Below are 21,397 nucleotides of genomic sequence, written 5' to 3'. Positions count from 1 at the left end.
TATTTATTTATTTTTTATTTTTTTTAATTTCTTTTTTTTTTGTTAAATCATAACTGTATACAATGATATGATTATGGGGCATCATACACTCACTTCATAAACCATTTGACACATTTTTATCACAGTGGTTAACATAGCCTTTCCGGCATTATCTCAGTTACTGTGCCAAAACATTTACATTCTACATTTACCAAGTTTCGCAAATACCCCTGTAAGATGCACCACAGGTGTGATCCCACGGATCCCCCTCCCTCTACCCACTCCCCTCTTTCCCACTTCCCCCTATTGTTAAGTTGTAGCTGGGTTATAGCTTTCATGTGAGAGTCCCAAATTAGTTTCATAGTAGGGCTGTGTACATTGGGTATTTTTTCTTCCATTCTTGGGATACTTTATTAAGAAGAATATGTTCCAGCTCCATCCATGTAAACATGAAAGAGGTAAAGTCTCCATCTTTCTTTAAGGCTGCATAGTATTCCATGGTATACATATACCACAATTTATTAATCCATTCGTGGATCGATGGGCACTTGGGCTTTTTCCATGACTTAGCTATTATGAATTGGGCTGCAATAAACATTCTGGTACAAATATCTATGTATCAATTCTCTCATCTGATTCCCTCAACCCCACAGTGAGGTGGTCAGAGAAAATGTTATTAATCCCATTTTACAGAGGAGTGAAGTCCAGATACCAAGGCCCCTTGCCCCTTCATGATGCCACACAGGTGGCACCAGGCACTTCTCGACACCATGGAATTTCCAAGGGGCCCTTTGGCCCAGTGCTAATTTGGTTTCAATTAAATTTGATAAAATGGCAGAAAGGACAAGAAACCATGTCAGCTGCAGGGAGGGCATAGAAAACCAATTTCTTTGGTTCCCTAAAGGAAAACATAAAAAATTAACAGTTTTTTAGTTTCCTTCCTTATACTTTCCTTCCTCTTTTCCAAGTATTCACCCCCTTCCCAGTGGTTCTCAGCACTGGCTGTGGATCAGAATCTCTGGGGATGTTTAAAACCTGCTTTCAAACCAGTCAGGCCCTTGGAGACTCAGGCCCTTGGAGGAGGCTCCGCTGGGCAGCCAGGACCAAGAGACTTATGCTCAAAGTTGCAGCCTGGAGGGAACCTGGTCTCAGTCCCAGTTTCAGAGAGACGCTGTTTCCCACTGCCTTTCCGCTTTCCTTCTTTTGTCCACCTTTCTCCCCACTTCAACCTATTTTCCTCTTATTCCCAAAGGAAAGAGAGGGCGTGCCTTTCCTCTGGGCATGCCTCTGGCTGCTCAGGCTGTTTCTCTTTTCCACATCCCTGGGCCAACCCTCTCAGAGCTAACCTCGAGGAAGCATAGTCAATGGGGGAGGTTGGATTTGCATGTAGAGGTGTGTTTGTTTGTATGCTGTGTGTGGTGTATGGTGGTGTGATGTGTGTGTGACATATGTCTCTGTGTGTGTGGTGTGGTTTGTGCGTGAGATGTGTGTATGTGTAGTGTGGGATGTCTGTGTGGTGTGTGTGGTATATCTGTGAGTGTGATGTGTGGCATGTACCTGGTATCTCTGCATGTGCCCACACACACGTGCATGTGTGCAGAGGGAGGTGGGCCCAGGGCTCTGAATTGCTGGAGGAAGATATTAGAGGGCTTTTTCTAGCAGATGCCAACAGCTGCTGTTGTTTCTAGTCCTTCCACATCCTTGTTGGGACCTGTGTCCTGAAGGCTCGGCCTTGGTGCAGCTCATCTGAGCAGCCAAGACACTCCAATAACTCCCACCTGGGGATCTGCTCCCACCTGGGGTGGGAACTCCGCTAGGAAAAAACAAACCCTTGGAAACCTGGAGGGCTTGTCATGAGTTCTCCCTGGGAGCCCCCCAAGGGGCTTCTAGGGTCTTCCCTGGGCTTTGACTGTCACAAGACCACAGCCCCGGCCTCAGCCACAGTCCCTCAGCCTCCTGCCTGGCTCCCTACACCTCCACCCCACCCTCTGCCTTCTTGAGTGTGGCTCTGTTTCACCCTGGGTCTGAGCATGCTGCTTACCTGCTCACCTGCTCAGAACTCTCAAGAGAGGCTGCCCTCAGGATCAGTCAGTTCTATTTTGTGAACGAGGATTGAGGGGAGACAAGGGACATGGTCTCAATATTAGACAGCCAGGTCTGAATCTGTGTCCAACAGTTAAGCATTTCCCCCGTTGGACAATCATTTTCCTCATCTGTAACATGGGAAACAAATACAGTAGAAGCTCCATAGTTGACTACCTCTCTACATTGACCACCTCTATAAGTGGATAGATTTTAATAGACTGGACATGCACTACATGTACTCAGTGGAACATGCTGACCACCTCTGTATGTTGACCAGTTTGTTACAGTCCCTTGGGTGGTCAACTTACAGAAGTTCTATGATAGTGTGAATCTCCTGGGTTGTTTTGAGAATTAAATATGTTGCAAGAGGTAATGTGCTCAGAACAGAGTGTGGCTTGGAGTAAGGGCACATTAGTATTTTGGCACAACAGTAATCTGTGTGAGTTATTCTTATCTCCAGACCTGTGATAATTGAATGAAATATTAGCCATGTGGTGGGCCTGCAATAAACACTTGTTGGTTAGTAGGCACACGAGCACAGTGTATGTCAGAGATTCATAAAACAAGCAGTTGTGGCTCCCCAAGATGTCAGGGCTAATTGCATCCAAATGCCTTGAACTTGTAGGTGTACCTCAGTAAGGCAATATCCCACCTCAGACAGGGGACGGTCCCCTGCCACAGCTGCTCTTGTAATCATCAAAGCTGAGAAGAGGGTGGTGAGGAGGAAGACAGGTGTGTGTGGTGAAGGACCTATCTCCAGTGTTTGTGTTTACAAGTTACCACCATGATCTCCTACAAACTGTAGGGAAGGGGCAGGTAATCCATCAGGTGGGCTACCTGGATAGCACCTGTGTAAGAATCATTCCTACAGTCCCACTTACACCACAAGCTCAGAGGAATCAACCCTTGTGTGTGTGTATGTGTGTAATGGCATAATGAGCTCATGGGCCGCGGGAAGGGATTAATCATCGTCATCATCGTCATTACAGCTGTCAAGTAAATTGTGGAGTGTGTGTATCAGGCCCTTACTGAGTGCTTCTATTAATGGCTTTGTTTCATCCTCTCAAAAATTCTTAAGAGATGAGTGTCACTATTATTTTCATTAGGAAGACAAAAAACTGAGTTTCAGAGAAGTAATGTGACTTACCCAAGGTCACACAGCCATTAGGTAAAAGGTTTGGGACTTGAACCCAAGACTTCCTACTGTTGGCAAAGGCTGTTTCCTCTCCCTGAGAAAACTCAGAATCTTTCCAGAGTGTCTCCATATGTCAAAAGCATTGTGTGGAGGAAGAAATATTTTCTGATCTTTCTATATGCTAAGGCACCAAGCCCTAGGTACAGGTCTTATCTCTTATTCTTCCTAGCTTTGGGATAGTAGACAAGTTCCTTCATCTCTCCGAGGCTCAGTTTCCTCATCTGTAAAATGGGCACCATTATGTCCATCTCACAGGATCATTGAACATGATTTCATTTGGAGCTTGGAACTGGAACTAGAAGACCTGATTTCTAATCGCCATTCTTTTGGAGTTGTAGTATCTCAAAGGCCAAAATAGTCTCAAAGCTTGGTCCTTCTCTGTATTCACACCATACATTTGAGCTGGCCCTTGCTTTGTGACTAGTGATATAATATAGCAGACATAATGCTCTGATATTTCCTCATGTAGGTTCAAGAAACCTTGAATGCTTCCCTTCATTCTCCTGAAATCCTGTCCTGTCACCGTGGGAACAAGTCCAAGCTAGCAATTGGAGGATGAGAGACATAAGGAGCAGAGGGGAGCCATCCCAGTCCATCTAGACATCCAACAGACAACTCACCCCTAAGTGCATGAGAAAGGCCAACCAAGATCAGCAGAACTGACTACCCACAGACCCCTGTGTGAGCCCAGCTGACAGCGGAAGAACTGTGTTGACATGTAGACACATGAGCAATTATACACACTTGCTGTTTTATGCCATTGTGTTTGGGGTGGTTTGTTACACAGCAAAAGCTGACTGATAGAGTGGTCCTGTAGCAGTCTCTTCCCATCTCTGGGACTCAGTTTTCTCATCAGCACCATGACAGAATTTGGGTTCCTACCAACTTTGCTGTTCCTTTCCTTACAAATTTTGGCTCTGGGGAAATCCTGTCTCTCTCTTCTAATGGGCTGGAAAACCTGGGTTCAACTAGCTTTATTTTTATTATGGTCATTTCTCCCATGATTTCTGCTGATAGCTAGAAATCCTTTCTCCTGGGACCAATATTGCCTCAACTCTTGAATCCCCCTTCTCCTTGCCTGGCTCTCAGGTGGAATTCTTGCAGCCCAAAGCACCTATATCTCTGTTTGAAGAACTGAAGTGCCTCTGCAGAAGGCACTTAAGTTTTAGGGCTTGGAATTAACTTAGCACAGAACAGGTTGGCAGCAGCCAAAGAGAAATACTCTGCGGCTATCAATCATATGGTTACTGGGGTTTGTTATTCCGTCCTTTTATTTCTAGCTAGAGATCTGTACAGGGGCCCATAAACAGAGAGTGATGTTGGGACTAGGCTCTGTATTAAAGCCAAGGAAGGTGAGCTGGAGCTTGGTTGAGACTCTTTAGAGACGTATGTATGAGGTCTGACAATTAAGGTTGCAAACTCATTCCAGAAAAAGTGCTACCATACCTCTCTGCTGAATATCCCTCCAGTCACCTTTGAGTTACTCCCCTTGGGAAGCTGAGCACTGACTCAAGCACCCTTAAAAGCATTTTTGGAACTCTTTTTCCGGCATGACCGTCAAAGCTGTCATCATCATAGGAGGTCTGACAATTAAGTTCGAGAACTTGCCACCATGCACTTGTCTGGGCAGCACTGTACAGACAATTAGGTAAGGTCTCATAACTTTGGTCTATCAGGGTCTCAGAGCTGTGTTTGTGTTGGTATATGGTGGTGTCTTGCTGAGTGGCAGTCATTATTATCGTTGGGTATTTTGTGTATCATATGATGACAACTCTGATGCTCATTCCAGAAAAAGAGTTCCAAAATTGCTTTGAAGGGTGGACTAGGCACTTGAGTCAGTGCATAGTTTCCCAAGGGGAGTACCTCAAAGGTGACCAGAGTGATATTCAGCAGTGAAGTGTGAAGCGTTTTTTCTAGGATGAGTTTGCAAATTTAATTGTCAGACCTCTGAGTGTCTGCAGTAGATGCTCAGGAATGGGAAGGGGCACCTCTCTGAGCCTCAATTTCTTCTTCTGTAAAATGAGGCGAGGAATTTTCCCCTTGTAGAGAACCTCACTACCATTTATGGTGTGGCTATGACACTGGCTTTGGCCTTGCCAGTTCCTAGCTCTGTTGATATTGGACAATCAATTTTATGTCTCTCAACTTCCATCTCCTCATCTGTAAAAAGGGATAGTCACACTGAGATTACACACGGGGTATTATACAGGGTACTAATATCACACTAGAGAGTTAAGTGAGTTAATACAGGTAAAGCACTCAGTCCCTGGCATATCGTAAATACTCAATGAATGGTAGGCTTTGATTTCTAACCAATGAGATCATGTACACCAAACTTGTAGCATACAGTCTGAAATGTGGTAGGGGTTAAAATAGTTTTAGCTGATGATTATCTGTCTGTTTTGTGCCAGAAGCCTTATGATATTTATGCTATTTTAGTTTTTTAATGTTATTTAATTTTGTTATATAATTAACTTACACACTCACTCTCTTGTGTTTGATAGGTATTTATTGAGCACTTTCTATGTGACAAAGTGAGCAAAATATTCCATCGTGAGGCAGTATTACCACCATCAATAATCTGCCCACAGCCACAGAGCTGGTGAACAGCAGGATAAGAATTTAAATTTAGTCTTTTTGACACTAGAATTTTTTATGTCTTTTTTGCCACACAGCATTTTCAAGGTTGGGGCCCTTGGGCTGAGCTTTTGCAGCCATGTACAGGTTGTTTTTTGGGTCCTAACTCTTGCTGTTAGGTGCTTGGTAAGTTATTTTTCCTCTCTGGGCCTCTCCAAGCTTTTCTATTCTGTGATACCTTCACAAATAATTCCTTAGTTTTCTTATTTTCTTGCCCATAATTTATTTTCCGGGGAGGCAGGGGAGAGAGAGAGAGCGATCGAGATCTCATAAGGATTTAAAAGGCTTATTATGTTCAGTTGTGTTTTGAGGGTAACAGACAGATTCCTGATGGAGCTGGGAAGTCTGTGGGAGGTTAGGAAGGCATTTTTGGTGTGAAGGAAGTTAAGCCTGGGGCTTCCTGGCTCATTGCAACATTATACCGTCCTTCTCGCCGCCAACCCTGCACATAAGCAATGCAAGGCAGATAGATCTGCTTTGTTTTGTTTCCTGTATTTTTTTTTTTTTTGAGACAGAGTCTCTCTGTTGTCCTGCCTAGAGTGCTGTGGCATTAACCTAGCTCACAGCAACCTCAAACTCCTGCCAAGAGATCCTCCTGCCTCAGGCCTCCTGAGTAGCTGGGACTACAGACACTCTACACAACACCTGGCTAATTTTTCTATTTTTAGTGGTGACAGGGTTTCTTTTTGCTCGTGCTGGTCTAAAACTCATGACTTCAAGTGACCTCCCGCCTTGGCCTCCCAGAGTGCTGGAATTACAGGTGTGAGCTACCGTGCCCAGCCCAAGGTGCACAGTTCTTACTTCTTCAATTCGGAGCATCCATCCCACGCCTAACAGTGATAGTCTTCACGGCCCTGATCCTTCTCGCATGACACCCTCCACCCCCATTATAGCTTGGCCAACTGACTTTCTTCAAAATTCTGCCTGGATGTCACCCTCTCTGTGACATTTCCATGCAGAGATAAATCAGTGCACCTCTACCTCCCCAGCCCATCCTCCAAGCCATAGCCATTTGCTTTCATTTTTCCAGGTTGTCTGCTCATGCCTCTTCTTCCCTATGTGAACTTTGAGCTCCTGCAGGCCTGGTAGCCTCTCTGCATTATTGCTAAGAGGTACAGCTGATCCCCCACCTCGCCCTGTAGAAGCCTGTGCAGGTCAGTGAAAGTGGAGGCTATGGCGTATGCTCAACCTTTCTTAGCTATGCGACCTGAGAGAGCCACTTAACCTCTCTGTGCTATCATCATCCAATCCATAAAGTGATGTTGATAATATCTGCCTTGTCAGAGGATTCCTGATAATCATAGTTTCCATTTATGAAGCACCAACTATGTGCCAGATACCATGCGATGTGCTTTGCATACATTATCTCTAATTTGAGTAATTACCCTTCTGTAATTATCTCTACTCACATTAGCTCTAATTTATGTAATTATTATCTCTACATAATAATATTCACATTCTTTTTTGCTCATGGACATAAACTATGCAGCTTAGGGCCTAACGCATAGTAGGCTCTTAAAGGGTGACTAGTGAGAACTGTCTTTATGCCCACAGCATCAACAGACTGCTAGCAGACGAGGAGGGGAAAAAGGTCCCCTTTTGCCTGGCCCACGTGGCTCATGTCCTCATTCATGACTCAGCAAACCTTGCCCAGCACCCACTACGGGCCACCTACCCAGTTCAGTCTGCCGAGCAAACTCCTTCCTCCTTGTTGATGTGATAAATAACAATTGCAAACACTTAGGAGTGCTGAGGGGCCCGGAGGACGGAATTATTTTTACTATCAAACCCAAGTTGGTTTACTAAAACTGTCAGTGGAAACCAAGCAAGATAAATTAAACCCAGCAGCTCTTGGGCCTCACATAACCCTGGCTGGTGAGATGCTATTTTCACTCCCTCTGTGGGAGGGAGGAGGTGCCAAGCCCAGATACAACTCTGCCAAGTGTGTGCCAGAGCTTGTCAGAGCAAGCCTTGGGCTGGTGACCAGAGGACTCGGCTCCCTTTTGCAAAGCTTTAATCCCTTTTAGTGCTTAAGACCTTTTCCCTGCTGCCCAGTTTGGGAAAGCCCAGATTCCCTAATGCGGCCTTTGAGGCCCTCCTCCATCCCACTAACCCCCCGGATGTCCTATTTTATTGATGAGTCATTGAGCCCCAGAAACACAGGCAGGGCCGTGGAGACATGGCAAGCAGGGTTCAAATTTGAGCCCTGCCAGTTCTTGGCTGTGCAATCATAAGCACTCTTCCCCCTCCCTGAGCCCCAGTTTACTAATCTGTAAAATGGAGATAATAACAGAACCACTGTATCTGCTTGTTATAAGGATACCTAGGACGTAAGTGCCTGGGATGTCTTAAGTGTAAGCACATATTAAGTGTCATGGACAAATAAGAGAGCTGTTGTTTTCCTGCCTCTGGACCTCAGCACATTCTCTTCCTTTTGGCTGCAGCACCGTTCCCCTCCATCTTGGCCCACTTTCTCTCTCTTTTTCTGGTCTCAGCACAGATTAGGGTTTCTCTCCTTCATCACTATTGACATTTTCTCAGGTGGGGGGCTGCTCTGTGCATTGCTGGATGCTGGGTAACCAACCTCTCTGGCCTCTACCCACCAAATGCCAGGAGCACCCTCCAGTCCACCCTCCAACTGTCACAACCAGAGAAGCCTTCAGGATATCAGAGCGTGTCCCCTGGGGCAAAATTGAGAACCTCTGATGTAGAGATTACTTTTCCAGGAAAGCTTTTCCTGCTTCTGCACCCCCAAGGGCCCTGCATTTCCTCTCGTGCACACCAGGTCCGCTTACAATGCGGCTCCCTGGGCAGGACTCCATTTGACTTGCTTCCCACCAGTGTTCACCCACAATGCCTGCTACCTAGTAGGTGCTCAAAAACATTTGTAGAATAGAATTGAACTTGCTTAATGACAATAGTCACAGCCCTCACAACATGTCTATGGTGGATGAAGCTGAAACTGAATCAATTCTGATGTTGCTGCAAGTTCGCAGGTGGGACGATGTTGGTTGCTTCGTCCTTGGGAGGGCACAGTGTTGCCTGAGGGAGAGCAGTGCCCTCTTCACTGGCTCCATACTGACCCTGGCTGTGGATACACCACCACTTTCAGGTTGGCTTAGCATTTGGTACCCCGATTATTCAGAAAAACAGTATGGCCTCCCCATACTTCACCCTACTTGGTCCCCAAACTCTCCCAGCATATTTGAACATCACTGGACTTGGGGCCCTCTGAAGTCCTCCCACTCTAGATATTCTGATTCTGAGGTCTTTGATGGTGGATGCTTTGATATTAAAACTCTATAAAACCTCTCGATGGTCTTCCGGCTACTGTTACTGAAAGAACCAGACCAGCGCCATCTTAGGAGTTGAGTTTCGCTCTCCCCCCCCCCCATTTCACTCAGTAAGTTTAACTTTCCAGGCAAGCCCAGGCAATTCCCCCAAATCATGAGACAACTGCCCACCAATCAGGGATCCCCCCACCTGACCAATCTAGAAGCGTCCCCTTTGTTTCAAGCTGTGCACACCCACCCGCTGCGTGGAACCATAAAAACCCCCTGCTCCAAAGCTTGGGGCTCCTGGCTCTGATCCATTGTAAGGGATACCCTGGGGGCCCAAGCTCGAGCTTGCAATAAAATGGCTTTTTTGCTTTTGCATCGGACTCGGCTCCTTAGTGGTCTTTGTGGGGGATTTTGATATCTGGGCACAACATTACTTTATCTGATAATTTAAAGCCAAAATGTTATTTCTTACCAACTAGGTTTCTTATTGTATAATATATGTAAGTTTATTGACAAATGGAGGCCATGTCCCTAGAAGACCTTCCTATATTTGTCTTTTCTCCCCTTTCTTGTACATTGTAGCCGACTAGACATGAATTTGGGCTTGAATTCTGGCTTTGAAACTTTATGGCTGTATGACTATGACAAGTTACCATTGTTTCATTGGCTTTTATTTATTGAGCCTCTACTATGAGTCATGCATTAGCATCTGTGCTGGGGTTACTGCAGTGAAGACAACAGGAAAAAATCCTTCTGTTCTCATGGAGGTGACATTCTAAGTAGAGAAGGTGGGAATTAAAACATTTCAACAGATACAGCAATGTGCAGTGTGCCAGGTGGCAATAAGCATGGGAGATGTGAAGATGAAGAGATACTCAGACATTTGGGGCAGAACATCCCAGTAGAGGGAAGACAGCAGTGCAAAGGCCCTGAGGTCAGTGTAGTCAAACGAAAAGAGTGAGGAGGGCAGAGAGCCAGATTACATATGGCCTTTTGTAAGAACTTTGGCTCTAACTTTGAATAAAATGCGGAGCTATGGTAGAGTTTTGAGCAGAGCATGATGTGATTTGACTTAACAGAATCTTTTTACAGGATCACTCAGAATGGTAGATTAGAAATAGTGCAAAGGGGACAAATGTGGGAACAGGGAAACCTGAGAGGAGGATGTTGCAATAATCCTGGGAAGAGATGGGGGTATCTTGGACCCGGGAGGCAGCAGAGCAGATGTCAGAAGCGCTTGGACTCTGGGCGTGTTTCGGTTTTTGAATAGACTCAACAGTATTTACCGAGGATTTAGATACAGGATGTGAGAGAAAGAAAAAAATTCCGTTCACAGTGAATGTGCTGGAGCCGGCTGATCCTGGTTTGTAAGGGCAGATTGTTAAGTGCCCAGGCATTTGCTGAGCCTATTATCATTACATTGGTGTTTTGAAACCGGCTATGGTGGGAATATTTACACCATGGAAATAGGCAAATATTACAAATCAGGATGTAGCCCACCCCCTCCTCCCCTGCTGAGAAATCCAGTTGTTCAGCATTTACCAGCATCCCACGGGGCCAGAGGGACTTCAAGGGGTTACTTAAAATCTTTCAATTACATTTTATTTTTTTTTTTGCCTGAGCAGATGGTAGAATGGATTACTCCTTACTGAGATGGGACAGATGGAGTAAAATAAGTATCAGGAAGGAGAATCTGAGTTTTTATTTCAGATACATTTTGTTTGAGATGCCACTTAAACATCCACATGACTCAGTGAGGCAGTAAGTCAATATATGTTGAATATAATAGCTGGAACTACCTTATAGGATTGCTATGGGAGACAAGTGAGGAAATTTATTTTTTACTAGAAATTCATGTTAGCAAAGACCTTACCAAGAATAAATGCTCAATAATATAAATTTCTTCATTGCCATGATGAGAAAGGGCCATCATCACTACCTAGAGCAAGGGCTGAAAACTGGCAGCTCTCAACTTGAATCCAGTCAGTAGACAGTTTTATTTTTGGGGGCGTGGGGAAGAATGTTACCTTAAAACATCAAATTTAGATGATTTAGATGGGTCATCACAGGGCCTGCACTCCATACTATTTCACACCATCCCCAATTCCCGTATTTAGGTTACTTGCCTGGCTCTGTAAGGGTTAGAGTTTGTCCTACCCTGGATAATGGCAGCTGTCATTATGCAGAGGAGGAATCTGAGGCCAGAAGAGGCTGGTGTTGGGTCCAGGGCTGTTGATGGCATGGAAAGGGTGAGCTGGGGGATCCTCTCTGCCAGTCAATGCTCACATTTAATGTCGCCAAACAAATGATCAGAAGAGAGAAAGTCTGTCCCTGGAAGGGTCCCCTTCCTTCCTTCTGGTACTGGTGCCAGTGGCCTGGATTTGGGGAAACTTTAATTGCTTGTGTTTCCCAGATCAGCCAGCTCTTCACGTGAGTGGTGGGAATAAAACCCAATCTGGGGTGAAGCTGGAGGTTAATTGAATATTTGATGCCTAGAAGTGATGAAAGCAGGAGCCCCATTTCCCTATGTCCTCATCCCAATCTCTGGCACCAAGGAGAGATGTGGGCCAGTCTTATTTAAGCAAAACCACCCTAAACTGTCCCTGTGAGAAGAGAACAGCAGAGCTACATGCAAGAGAGGGGATCACAGACAATTTCTCAGGGTTCAGGGACAGATGACAACCTCTGCAGGATAAAACAAGCACCCTGGAGTTGATTTTACCTTCTCTTGGCTGAAGACTGAGGTGGCTGCCCAGTGACTTCTGGGAGAGGGAATTCGTAAGCTGGGACTATAAATTTATATTTATCATGAGGCTTCCTAGAGGATGCAGCCTCCAGCAGGCACAGCTTTTAAATGAAGTTTTCTACTTGAAGTTTCACCTAAACTCCTCCCAGATCCTCTCTTTGACCTTTTCCTTCTATAACTCCTACCCAACCACTATGCTCCAGCTATATTAAACCTCCTTTATGCACGGAGGTGGGGCATACTCTTTCACTTCCTCTCTTTGAAGAGGCTGTCTTTGTCATTTGGGACACTCCGCTCCCCCTCTCGCCTGCCTACCTTCTCTTTCATCCTGGTGGAGAAGTCATCTCTTCCCGGGAGCCCCCCTAACTCCACCCCAGCACTCTCAGCTGCCATCCTCCTCCTCTCTGCTCGACCTGGAGGAGGACACCCCCCACCACATATGGAGGTGGAGACTTTTCTGTTTTCCTTCTAGTTGTATCTCTGGCACTCATCCTAGGGCTGGCACACAGTAGGTACACAGCCACTTTTTCCCCCTAGAGTTAAGAGAGACCATTCCATGCTTTGCCAAAATAAATTTTACCACACCTATGAGAACTTTGCAGGACTTAAAATTGTGCTTGGCTCATAGCAGATACTCAGAAAATACGTCTAGAATGAATGAATGAATGAGCATCTCCTTCCAGACTCTAGAAGGCAGAAGGGAGGGAACAGGGGAGAGAGGGTGAGCACGTGACTCAGGCCGGGGGTAGAGGCATACACCCTCTGCTTCCTGTGGCCACAAAACACTGCCGTTCCAAGACCTCCGTTACAGATGAGAAAAACAGAGGCCCACAGGGAAGCCCAAAGCCACGCAGCGGGGAGGTGAAGAGGTTTGTTCTCAGCTTGGCCTGGTCCTTTTCCACAAGGAGCTCTGGAAGTTTTTGACTCCACTGGAATAGAAGCTTTTGGGACAACCTTGGAGAACACTTCTGCTGCCTCTAAGAAACAACCTAAAACGCCAGTCACTAATAATTTGAAGATAGTTCCCTTCTCTCTTGCAAGGCTCCTCTGCAGAGCCAGGCAGCCCTGAGTTCTGTTTCCAGTCTGCTGGGTTTTGGCATCCCCCCTCACCCTCAGCCACTTGGGTCTGCCAGGGAGTCTTTTTATTTTGCTCTCACCAGACACCACCATCTGTCTTTGTCCCCTTCTCACGCTCATCTCACACAGGGCAGTGGAAAGAGCACAGCTGAGAAGCCACAAAACTTAGATCTCAGCTTTGCTACTCGCTAGCTGGGACTTCTCCCTGCACTTCAGCTGTCTTATCCAGACGATGGGGATAATTACCTTCCAGGCAGGGTTCCACATGAGAATTACCTAAGATATAAATGCTTAGACCAATCACTGTTTTATCTGGCCCAGAGCAGGTGCTTCCCTGCTTCCTGTGAGTGTCATCCTCCTGGGGAGGTGGGGGGAATATTCTGGATGAAGCATCTTATGGTTACTCCCTCTGAGAACAGAAAACACAGCTACACTGTCCATTCATTAAACAGTTTTTCATTCAGCAATCATTTCCTGAGTCTCTACTATGCATCAGGCTCTGTGTTAGACCCTACAAACAAGTAAATGAGACCCTGACTGGTCTCACTGATGGAGACAGATAGGAAAATAAACTACCGTAGCACAGTGGGCATGCGTTATAGTGATCCCCTCTTCCTGGCCTCACTGGGCATTCGGGCTTTTGAAAATGTCGTGTTTGCTCTTGCCACAGGGCCTTTGCACATACCATTCCTTTGGTATGCATCACTCCAGCTCATCCTTTAGTTCCAAGCTTTAGGAAGCCTTTTCTGATGGTCCTCTTTATTTCAAATCCCCATCATAGAATCTCATAGTACCACCAGGCTTTCCTTATATTTCTTGTTAAAGTTCCTGTATGCAATTATATATGTGCATACTCATTTAATATGTTTCCTCAGACCCTGAATTTCTCAAAGATAGGAACTGGGGTGGGGTACGGAGCAAGATGGTCAACTGGAGCCAGCTTTCCACAGAGGCTCCCATCCTGAAGGAGAGTTAAAGGACAGAAGTTTAGAAAGTAAGCTGATGGTTTGGAGCTGAGCCAAGAGAGAAGGTTGAAGGATGCACATTAACCCTGCTGAGGTAAGCTGTGACCCCAAGGATACGAACAATAGGTACAAAATCCATCACCGAGCGGATAGAGTCCCCTCACCCATGAGAACGGCCCGCAGTATACTTTCTACAAACAAGTGGGCAGAGTTCAAACATCCTCCCATTTTATCCCACGGGAGAGATCCTCAAAGATAGGGACTAGAGCAGCATCTGCTGCTATCGTTGGTCTCACCAGTTATTTACACAATCCCTGGCCCATTGTAGATGCTTAATTAACATCGGTTGAAAAAATAAAACAAGAGCAATTTCCTCCCCAATGTCTTAAATGTGTCTGGACTGGCAGGGGTGGGGTGGGGGGGAGGTCACCCACGATAAACACTCACAACTGGATAGCTAAGAAGATCCGTTTTTCTTCGCTCACATGGATCTTCCAGATATAGTCTTCACCTTCCACGTAAGGCTCTGGCCAGTTTGGGGACAGCACCACCCCAGCCACAGCAGAAAGCTCCCCACCACACATGGCTGTAAAAGACAGATAGATTTTGTTTGTATGGTGAAGTGGCTAAGAGTGTGGGCTGTGCAGTCAGACAGCTATGGGTCTCTGTGGGTCGTGGACAGGTGTTTTCACCTCAGGCAGGCAGCATGTGTATATGAATAATTAAATGAGAGCTGGCCACCTGCCTGCTCTTTACATAAGGGTTGGTAAAAGTTGGGCTAAGGGTGTTGTAGCTCTTTCAGGACCAAGTGCAGAGCCTAAAGGTCAGACTGAATCCCCAGCTGCCCTTTGCACAGGGCAAGTAGTGTGGCCAAGAGACAGTCACTCAAGTCAGGTGCCTGGGGGCCTGGAGGCTAGTCTTGTATCTGCCACCAATAGGCTTTAGGAGAAGGCATGTAACGGCTTGGAGCCTGAGCTCCATTTCTCTATAAAACTAGGGTAACTGCTGACTTCATTGGGTTATTTTGAAGCTCAGTTGAGTTCATGAATGTGAAATGTACAGCACGGTGCCTGGCACATGGTAGTGCTCAGTAATTTAGATGACTTTACTGTGACAGTTCCTGGCCCTGAACTGGAAGCAGAGATGTGGCCATGGCTGGTGCTTTTTAAATTCCATTTTGTATTTACTGCTTTGGAAAGTTCTGAACGTGGCAGAGGCCAAAGTACCAATAAATTCCACTCTGTTAAACCAGCACATTTAATATAGGGATCAATCCCTCACCATGGCAAGGCTGTGATTTTATGCCAACTGCCATCCAGGCAGTGGCTGCCAAGAGCAAGAGAAGCCTTTGTTATTCCATGTGCCACCTAGAGATCCAGCCTCAAGGTAGCTCAGTGGATATGGGGAAACAGGCAGGGAGGGACGCTGGGGGCCTGTGTAGGTAAGGGCCCCTACACAGCCAACCTTGTCCAGAGCATAGATCTCTAAAAACAGGGAGACCTGAGTTCCATTTTTGTCTCTGCCAATGACCTCGATGTGTTCTTAGATGTGTCACTTCATAGCATCAGTTCTTTCATCTGTAAGTGGGACTAATGATATCTGCTTTATAAGATTGTGGAGAGGATGAAATTAGATAGTGCACATACAGCCCTTGGCAGAGTGCCGGTAGTGTAGTTATTACACACCAATTGACAGCTATTATTATTACCACTATTAATGAGATTCAGGACTGCCGAGTGTTGTGGGGTGGGTTGGCACTGCACGAGTGTGTGCGCAAGAGGTGTTATGTAGGAGCTGAAGTCCATGCAGGGGTCCGAGATGTGCAGCATCCTTGGAGGAAGGAGCACCTTTTAAAGTTTATCCATTTTGCAATTTTCTCAAGACAGGTAGCAGCCCTGATCCAAAGGGTAGTGAGCCCTGGAAAGGTTTCTAATCCCAATATTGGTATGTAAATGGGGGACATGCCTGTGAGCTGTGGCTTTAGTCCTCCCATCTGAAGGGTAGAGTCCCTGGGAAGAGGGCAGAGAGCCGCTTACCTCTGCACAGGGGCTCTGTGTCATTCCAGTACGGGTCCTGGACATTGATGCACTCTATGATGGCCGGGCCCTGCTCCAGGGAGTGGCCAGGGTCACAGGCAAACTCCACTATGGTCCCGATGTTGTAGGTTGGGTCCGATGTGGTGAAGTTCCCATTCTGAATATAAGGCTCATAGCAGTGGCCTTTCTCAAATGCTGGGGTGGGAATACAAAGGGAGACGTCCACTCAGATGAGTCGGGGCCACCCCAGGGTGCTGCATCCCAGGAGATGAGGCCCCTCTTGTTGTTTAGAAAAATCCCAAGGAATATAAGTACCAGAACATGTGTCCTTGTTCCAGCTGACCTGATGAGACCCCTTGGGCCATTCACTTGCCTGTTTGGGGCCTAATTGTTTTCAAATCTAAACTGGGAATAAGACTCTCTGGCTCTCTACTCTGCAGAGAGTTGTGTTTTAATTTCTTTTCATATCCCATGGGGTTCCCACTTCAGAGTCCTGATTTCTGCCACCAGAAACCATACATTTGTCTGTGATAATGGCCAACTTTTCTTGGGGGAGCCAGAACAGAAATTCCCCCAATGTACATGAAATACCCAGAGTGCCTCCCCCTGAGGCTGGAGCAGGAGAGGCCCTTGCTAGTTCTTCTTGGAGGAAGAGGTTGCTGGACTCTAAGAGGTCCACTGGGGAAAGTAAAGTGAAAGATTAGGAACCCCTGTAAGTGCTGGAAAGAAATCTTAGCGCCATTCTTGTCTGCTGGTGGTGTTGGGCAAGTGGCCCAAGTTCCCTCAGTTGCCTCATCTAAAACTGGAGATAATACTAATCCTAACATTTCAATGTGGTTGGGATCAAATAAACAATGTATACAAGGCACCAGGCACATAATAAGCACCCAGTAAATGGTGGGTGAAATTATTAATAGAACCAGGAGTCAAAGGATCCCTATGGCCACTGGGTCTTCCCCATCCTTAGGAGCCCAGATTTCTATCTCTCAGGACCCAGCACCAGCCCCCCCACCCCACCGAATGCTTCTCATTCACCAGGCCCCCAGCCCAAGAGAAGGAAGGGCCCTCCAGGGACCCTCACCCTCAAATCGGATGTTGAAGGTGGATCCTGCCCGGTCCTGGCTGGATGTGAACTCAATGCGGATGGTGTTGCCATCACTCAGGAGGCCCTCAAAGGGGACAGTCTCGGTTTGGAGGGAGTCATACAGAAGAGCTGACTTGTTGGTCTGCCCGCTGTGGACCATCATCCTGGTGGTACAAAAGGAGATGATGAATTCTGAGAGATTTTCCTGTGCCACTGACTCAGCAAAGAAAGAACTGTGCTATGATTGCCTCCTTTGGAAAGTCGCATTCCTGGATTCAAAACATGACTTTGCCTCTTGCTTGCCCAGACGACCTGTGTCACCATGGTGGACCTGATTCTTCTTCTACAGAGTGGGATTAAATGCTTGTCCTGGACTCCCTATGGATTTATTCTGAGGTTGTAGGGAAATTGGTAAGTGTGATGTAATAAACCAATTAATGAACTATCAAATTGATGTTTATTATAATATCAGTCATTGAGAAGTTGGGATTAATGAACTAATATCTTTGCTGAAACAGTGGCTTATATAAAGTCAGGAAGACCTGGGTTTGAGTCCCAGCTGTATAACTTCTAAGTTGTATGACTTCGAGCAAGAGAAATTTACCTCTCCGATCTGTTATTTTCTCATCTGTAAAGTGGGTACAATCAGACTTATGTCAGAATGCAGGGATGAGAGATCGTGCATATAAAGTATCCAGGACAGAGCTGGTGTTTAAGTCCCATTTATTAAGAATTTGATCCCTATAAGGCTCTAACTATGATCCTCGATTCCTAAGAGCACTGTGTGGGAAGTAGTCAGGAGCTCTGATTTCCAGTTTCCAACTCTCAATCAACCGAGTTTACATAAGTCTCAAAACATCTTTGGGCCTCAATTTCCCCAGCATGAAAGGAAGGATTACCTCTTTCTGACCTATTTTATAAATACACTTTGAAAAAATTTTAAAATAAAGTGCACTGAAAAATAAAATGTATTTGACAAAATGTTGGATGTTTATTTTTATGGTTATTAAGACCGTTTGATACTTGACTGCTTGCTAGTCCTGGTATTTTTAAAGAAATTATACAAAAGTGAGGAAGAAAACAGTATACAAATTAGATAACTTTCTTTTATGGAGTCATAAACACACAGTTTTAATCCTTTGAGCCTTTTACCGTGACTCATAAAAACGGTTTATGTTGCCCAGATGAATTTGTAATGTAAGACGCATAAATGTGGGAGCAAAGTTTGTTCATTTTGCCATGTGTCAAGTGTGGCTGAGACAAGGAGGGAGCTGCTGTGGAGGCCAGGGGCCGTCCCAGGAGTGGGGAGGGGCATCCCACAGACTTTTAATCTCAGCTGACTCTGTTATAGCTTGGGGGCTGTATGCCAGGGCTCCTCTTTCAAAGAACAGAAGTCTTTGGCAAAAAGGGTCACTCAAAAAAAGTTCAACTCCCAGATCAACCACTTTCTTTCCCATTCTTATCACTATGTCTGCTTCCAAGGGAACCCGAGCCAAGAAAGCAACTGAGACCCTCGTTTTTAAAGAATATTCTAGAATAAGTTCCTACAATATTAAAGTTTTAAGGTTCTGGATTCTATGCCTATTACTTAGAGGCTACAGACGTGCTTTTGCTTAGATGTTGCCTTGGAACTTCTTTTGAGTTGTGTTATGGGTATTAGGCTAATTTTTCTATTTCGACTTTCTATCATTCCAGGAACCAATGTTCTTTAATTCTCTGCTGTTCCCCACGGCACCAAACACATGGCTGGGCACAGAGCAGGTGATCAGTAAACACCCCTTCCTCATTCCACTGCAGAAAAGGATGTGCATTAGCCTCATGCGAGAAAAACTCAAATCAAGTCAGGGTGGGGGACAGGGGAAGGAGGGCTGGGGGTTAGGGTGTATGGCACGCCTCTTGGGAGCAAGAAACAATTATAAGAGGGTCTTTACCTAACAAATGCAATCAATGTAACCTAATTCTTTGTACCCTCAATGAACCTGAAATAACAACAACAATAATAATGATAATAAAAGGTGGTGCAAAAGAAAGAATGAGGCAGGCAATGTGGGGCCTGGATGCCCGGTTTGTTTTGCCTCCCCCCTGCTGTGTGGCCAGGGGTAAGTCTGTTTCCCTCTCTATGCTGTAGTTTCCTTATCTGTAAAAAGAAGAGATTGAAGCTGATGGTCTCTGAGATCCTTGTCATTCACCCACCTTTTCTTTTCTTGAATTCCATGAGTCAAAGCTTCACCATGTCAGGACTCCAAACCCTTGGCTACAATCTAACACTCCGGGAGGGAAAGGGGCTGTGTGCAGACCTTTCGAGGCTTACCTGTCCTTCTCATGCAGCGACAGCCTCTCAAAGTGGAGGTGCAGCTTCTGTCCCTCCGGAGCTTCAATGGTCCACATGCAGAACTGACTCCCATTGGAATTTCCAGGGTAACTTGGGGAGAGGACGCGGCCAATGGTAGCATTGTGCACTGCCCCTCCACAAGGGGCTGGATGCGAAAGTAGGGGTGGGAGGGTGAGAGGGAGAGCAGAGACAGAGGAAGTTAGTGTTTGGCTCTTTCCCGACCCTTACCCCTAACCCTAAGCGAGAGTGAAATACCAGAGACCTGTGGTGGGAAAAACAGGGCAAGGAAAGGAAAGCTTGGAAGAAACTTGTTCTCTTGGGAGGAAATCATCCTATTTTACAGAGGCTCTCACTCCACAGTTGGAACCTTCAATGTGTGTGTTTCATGGTAGGGAATGACTGCTGCTTAAGGACTTTTGCATGGCACTAGCTTTGCCCTGGTTTTAATTATAAAATGGTAATCAAGGATGTAAATAGGCATTTCACAACAGAAGAAATGTATATATATGTACATATATACATGTACATATATACATATATATGTACATATATACATATATATATATATATTTTTTTTTTTTGAGACAGAGCCTCAAGCTGTTGACCTGGAGAGTGTGGTGGCATCACATAGCTCACAGCAACCTCCAACTCCTGGGCTCAAGCGATTCTCCTGCCTCAGCCTCCCAAGTAGCTGGGACTATAGGCGCCCACCACAACGCCTGGCTATTTTTTGGTTGCAGCCGTTATTGTTGCTTGGCGGGCCCGGGTTAGATTTGAACCCACCAGCTCAGGTGTATGTGGCTGGCACCTTAGCTGCTTGAGCCATAGGCACCAAGCCAGAAGAAGTATATTTTGAGTACTTAGTAAGCACTAAAAAAAATTCGGCTTCGCTAATAATAAAAGAAATGTCAATCTAAACTACATTCCACTTTCATCCACCTAATTGGCCAAAGTAAAAAGCAGTAATAAAAGTTGAAAATGGTAAAAGCTTATTCTTATTCACAACTGGTTAGAATGCAAACTGTGATGTGCTTGCAGGAGAGCTTTCAGTGAGAAGTCTAGAAAATAATTTTAGTACTTTGACCCAGTAATTAGGGTTCTGGAAATTTATCCTAGAAAGAGATCTGGAGATTTGCACAAAGATTTAGCAATAAACATTTTCACTGCTCTCTTGTTTTGAAGAGTAGAAAGTGAGAAATAATATGAATGTCCACTCCAGATGTTTAGTGAAATACAGTCATGCACCACATAATGACGTTTGAGTCAATGACAGACCACATATAAAACACTGGTCCCATGAGATTATGGTGTCCTATTTTTATTGTACATTTTCTAGGTTTAGATACTGAAATACTTGCCATTGTATTCCAATTGCCTGGGAAATTCAGTACAGTTTCATGCTATACAGGCTTATGATCTCTGAGTAACTGGGGATATAGCCTAGGTGCGGAGGAGGTTATACCATAGAAGGTTGTGTGAATGTACTCTGTAATGTTTGCACAATGACAAAATCACCTAAGGACACATTTCTCAGGATGCATCCCTGTCATTAAGTCATGATACATAACTGTAAATAATGCCACTGCTATAGTTAGAAAAGACCATGTCCTCAAGGAATGCTTAAGAATATAGAATTCCTGGCTGCACCCATAGCTTAGTGGGTAGGGTGTCAGCCATGTATACCCAGGGTGGCGGGTTTGAATCCAGCCCAGGCCAGCTAAGTGGGTAGGGTGCCAGCCACATACACCCAGGGTGGTGGGTTTGATCCAGCCCGGGCCAGCTAAAAACAACAATGGCAACCACAACAAAAAAAAATAGCTGGGCTTTGGGTGGTGTCTGTGGCTCCAAGGAGTAGGGTGCTGGCCCCATAATACCGGAGGTGGCAGGTTCAAACCCAGCCCCAGCCAAAAACTGCAAAAAAAAATAAAAAATAAAATAATATAAATAGATGGGTGTTGTGGTGAGTGCCTGTAGTCCCAG

General features: G+C 45.5%; 1 pseudogene; it reads right to left on the bottom strand.

Moving 5' to 3' along the window:
- LOC128574181 (seizure 6-like protein) overlaps positions 1-21,397 on the bottom strand; it is a 77,512-nt pseudogene that overhangs the window by 43,257 nt on the left and 12,858 nt on the right.

Source organism: Nycticebus coucang, chromosome 21 (assembly GCF_027406575.1).
Source record: "Nycticebus coucang isolate mNycCou1 chromosome 21, mNycCou1.pri, whole genome shotgun sequence".
NCBI classification, from domain to species: Eukaryota; Metazoa; Chordata; class Mammalia; order Primates; family Lorisidae; genus Nycticebus; species Nycticebus coucang.
This window is presented reverse-complemented; position numbering and strand designations above follow the sequence as displayed.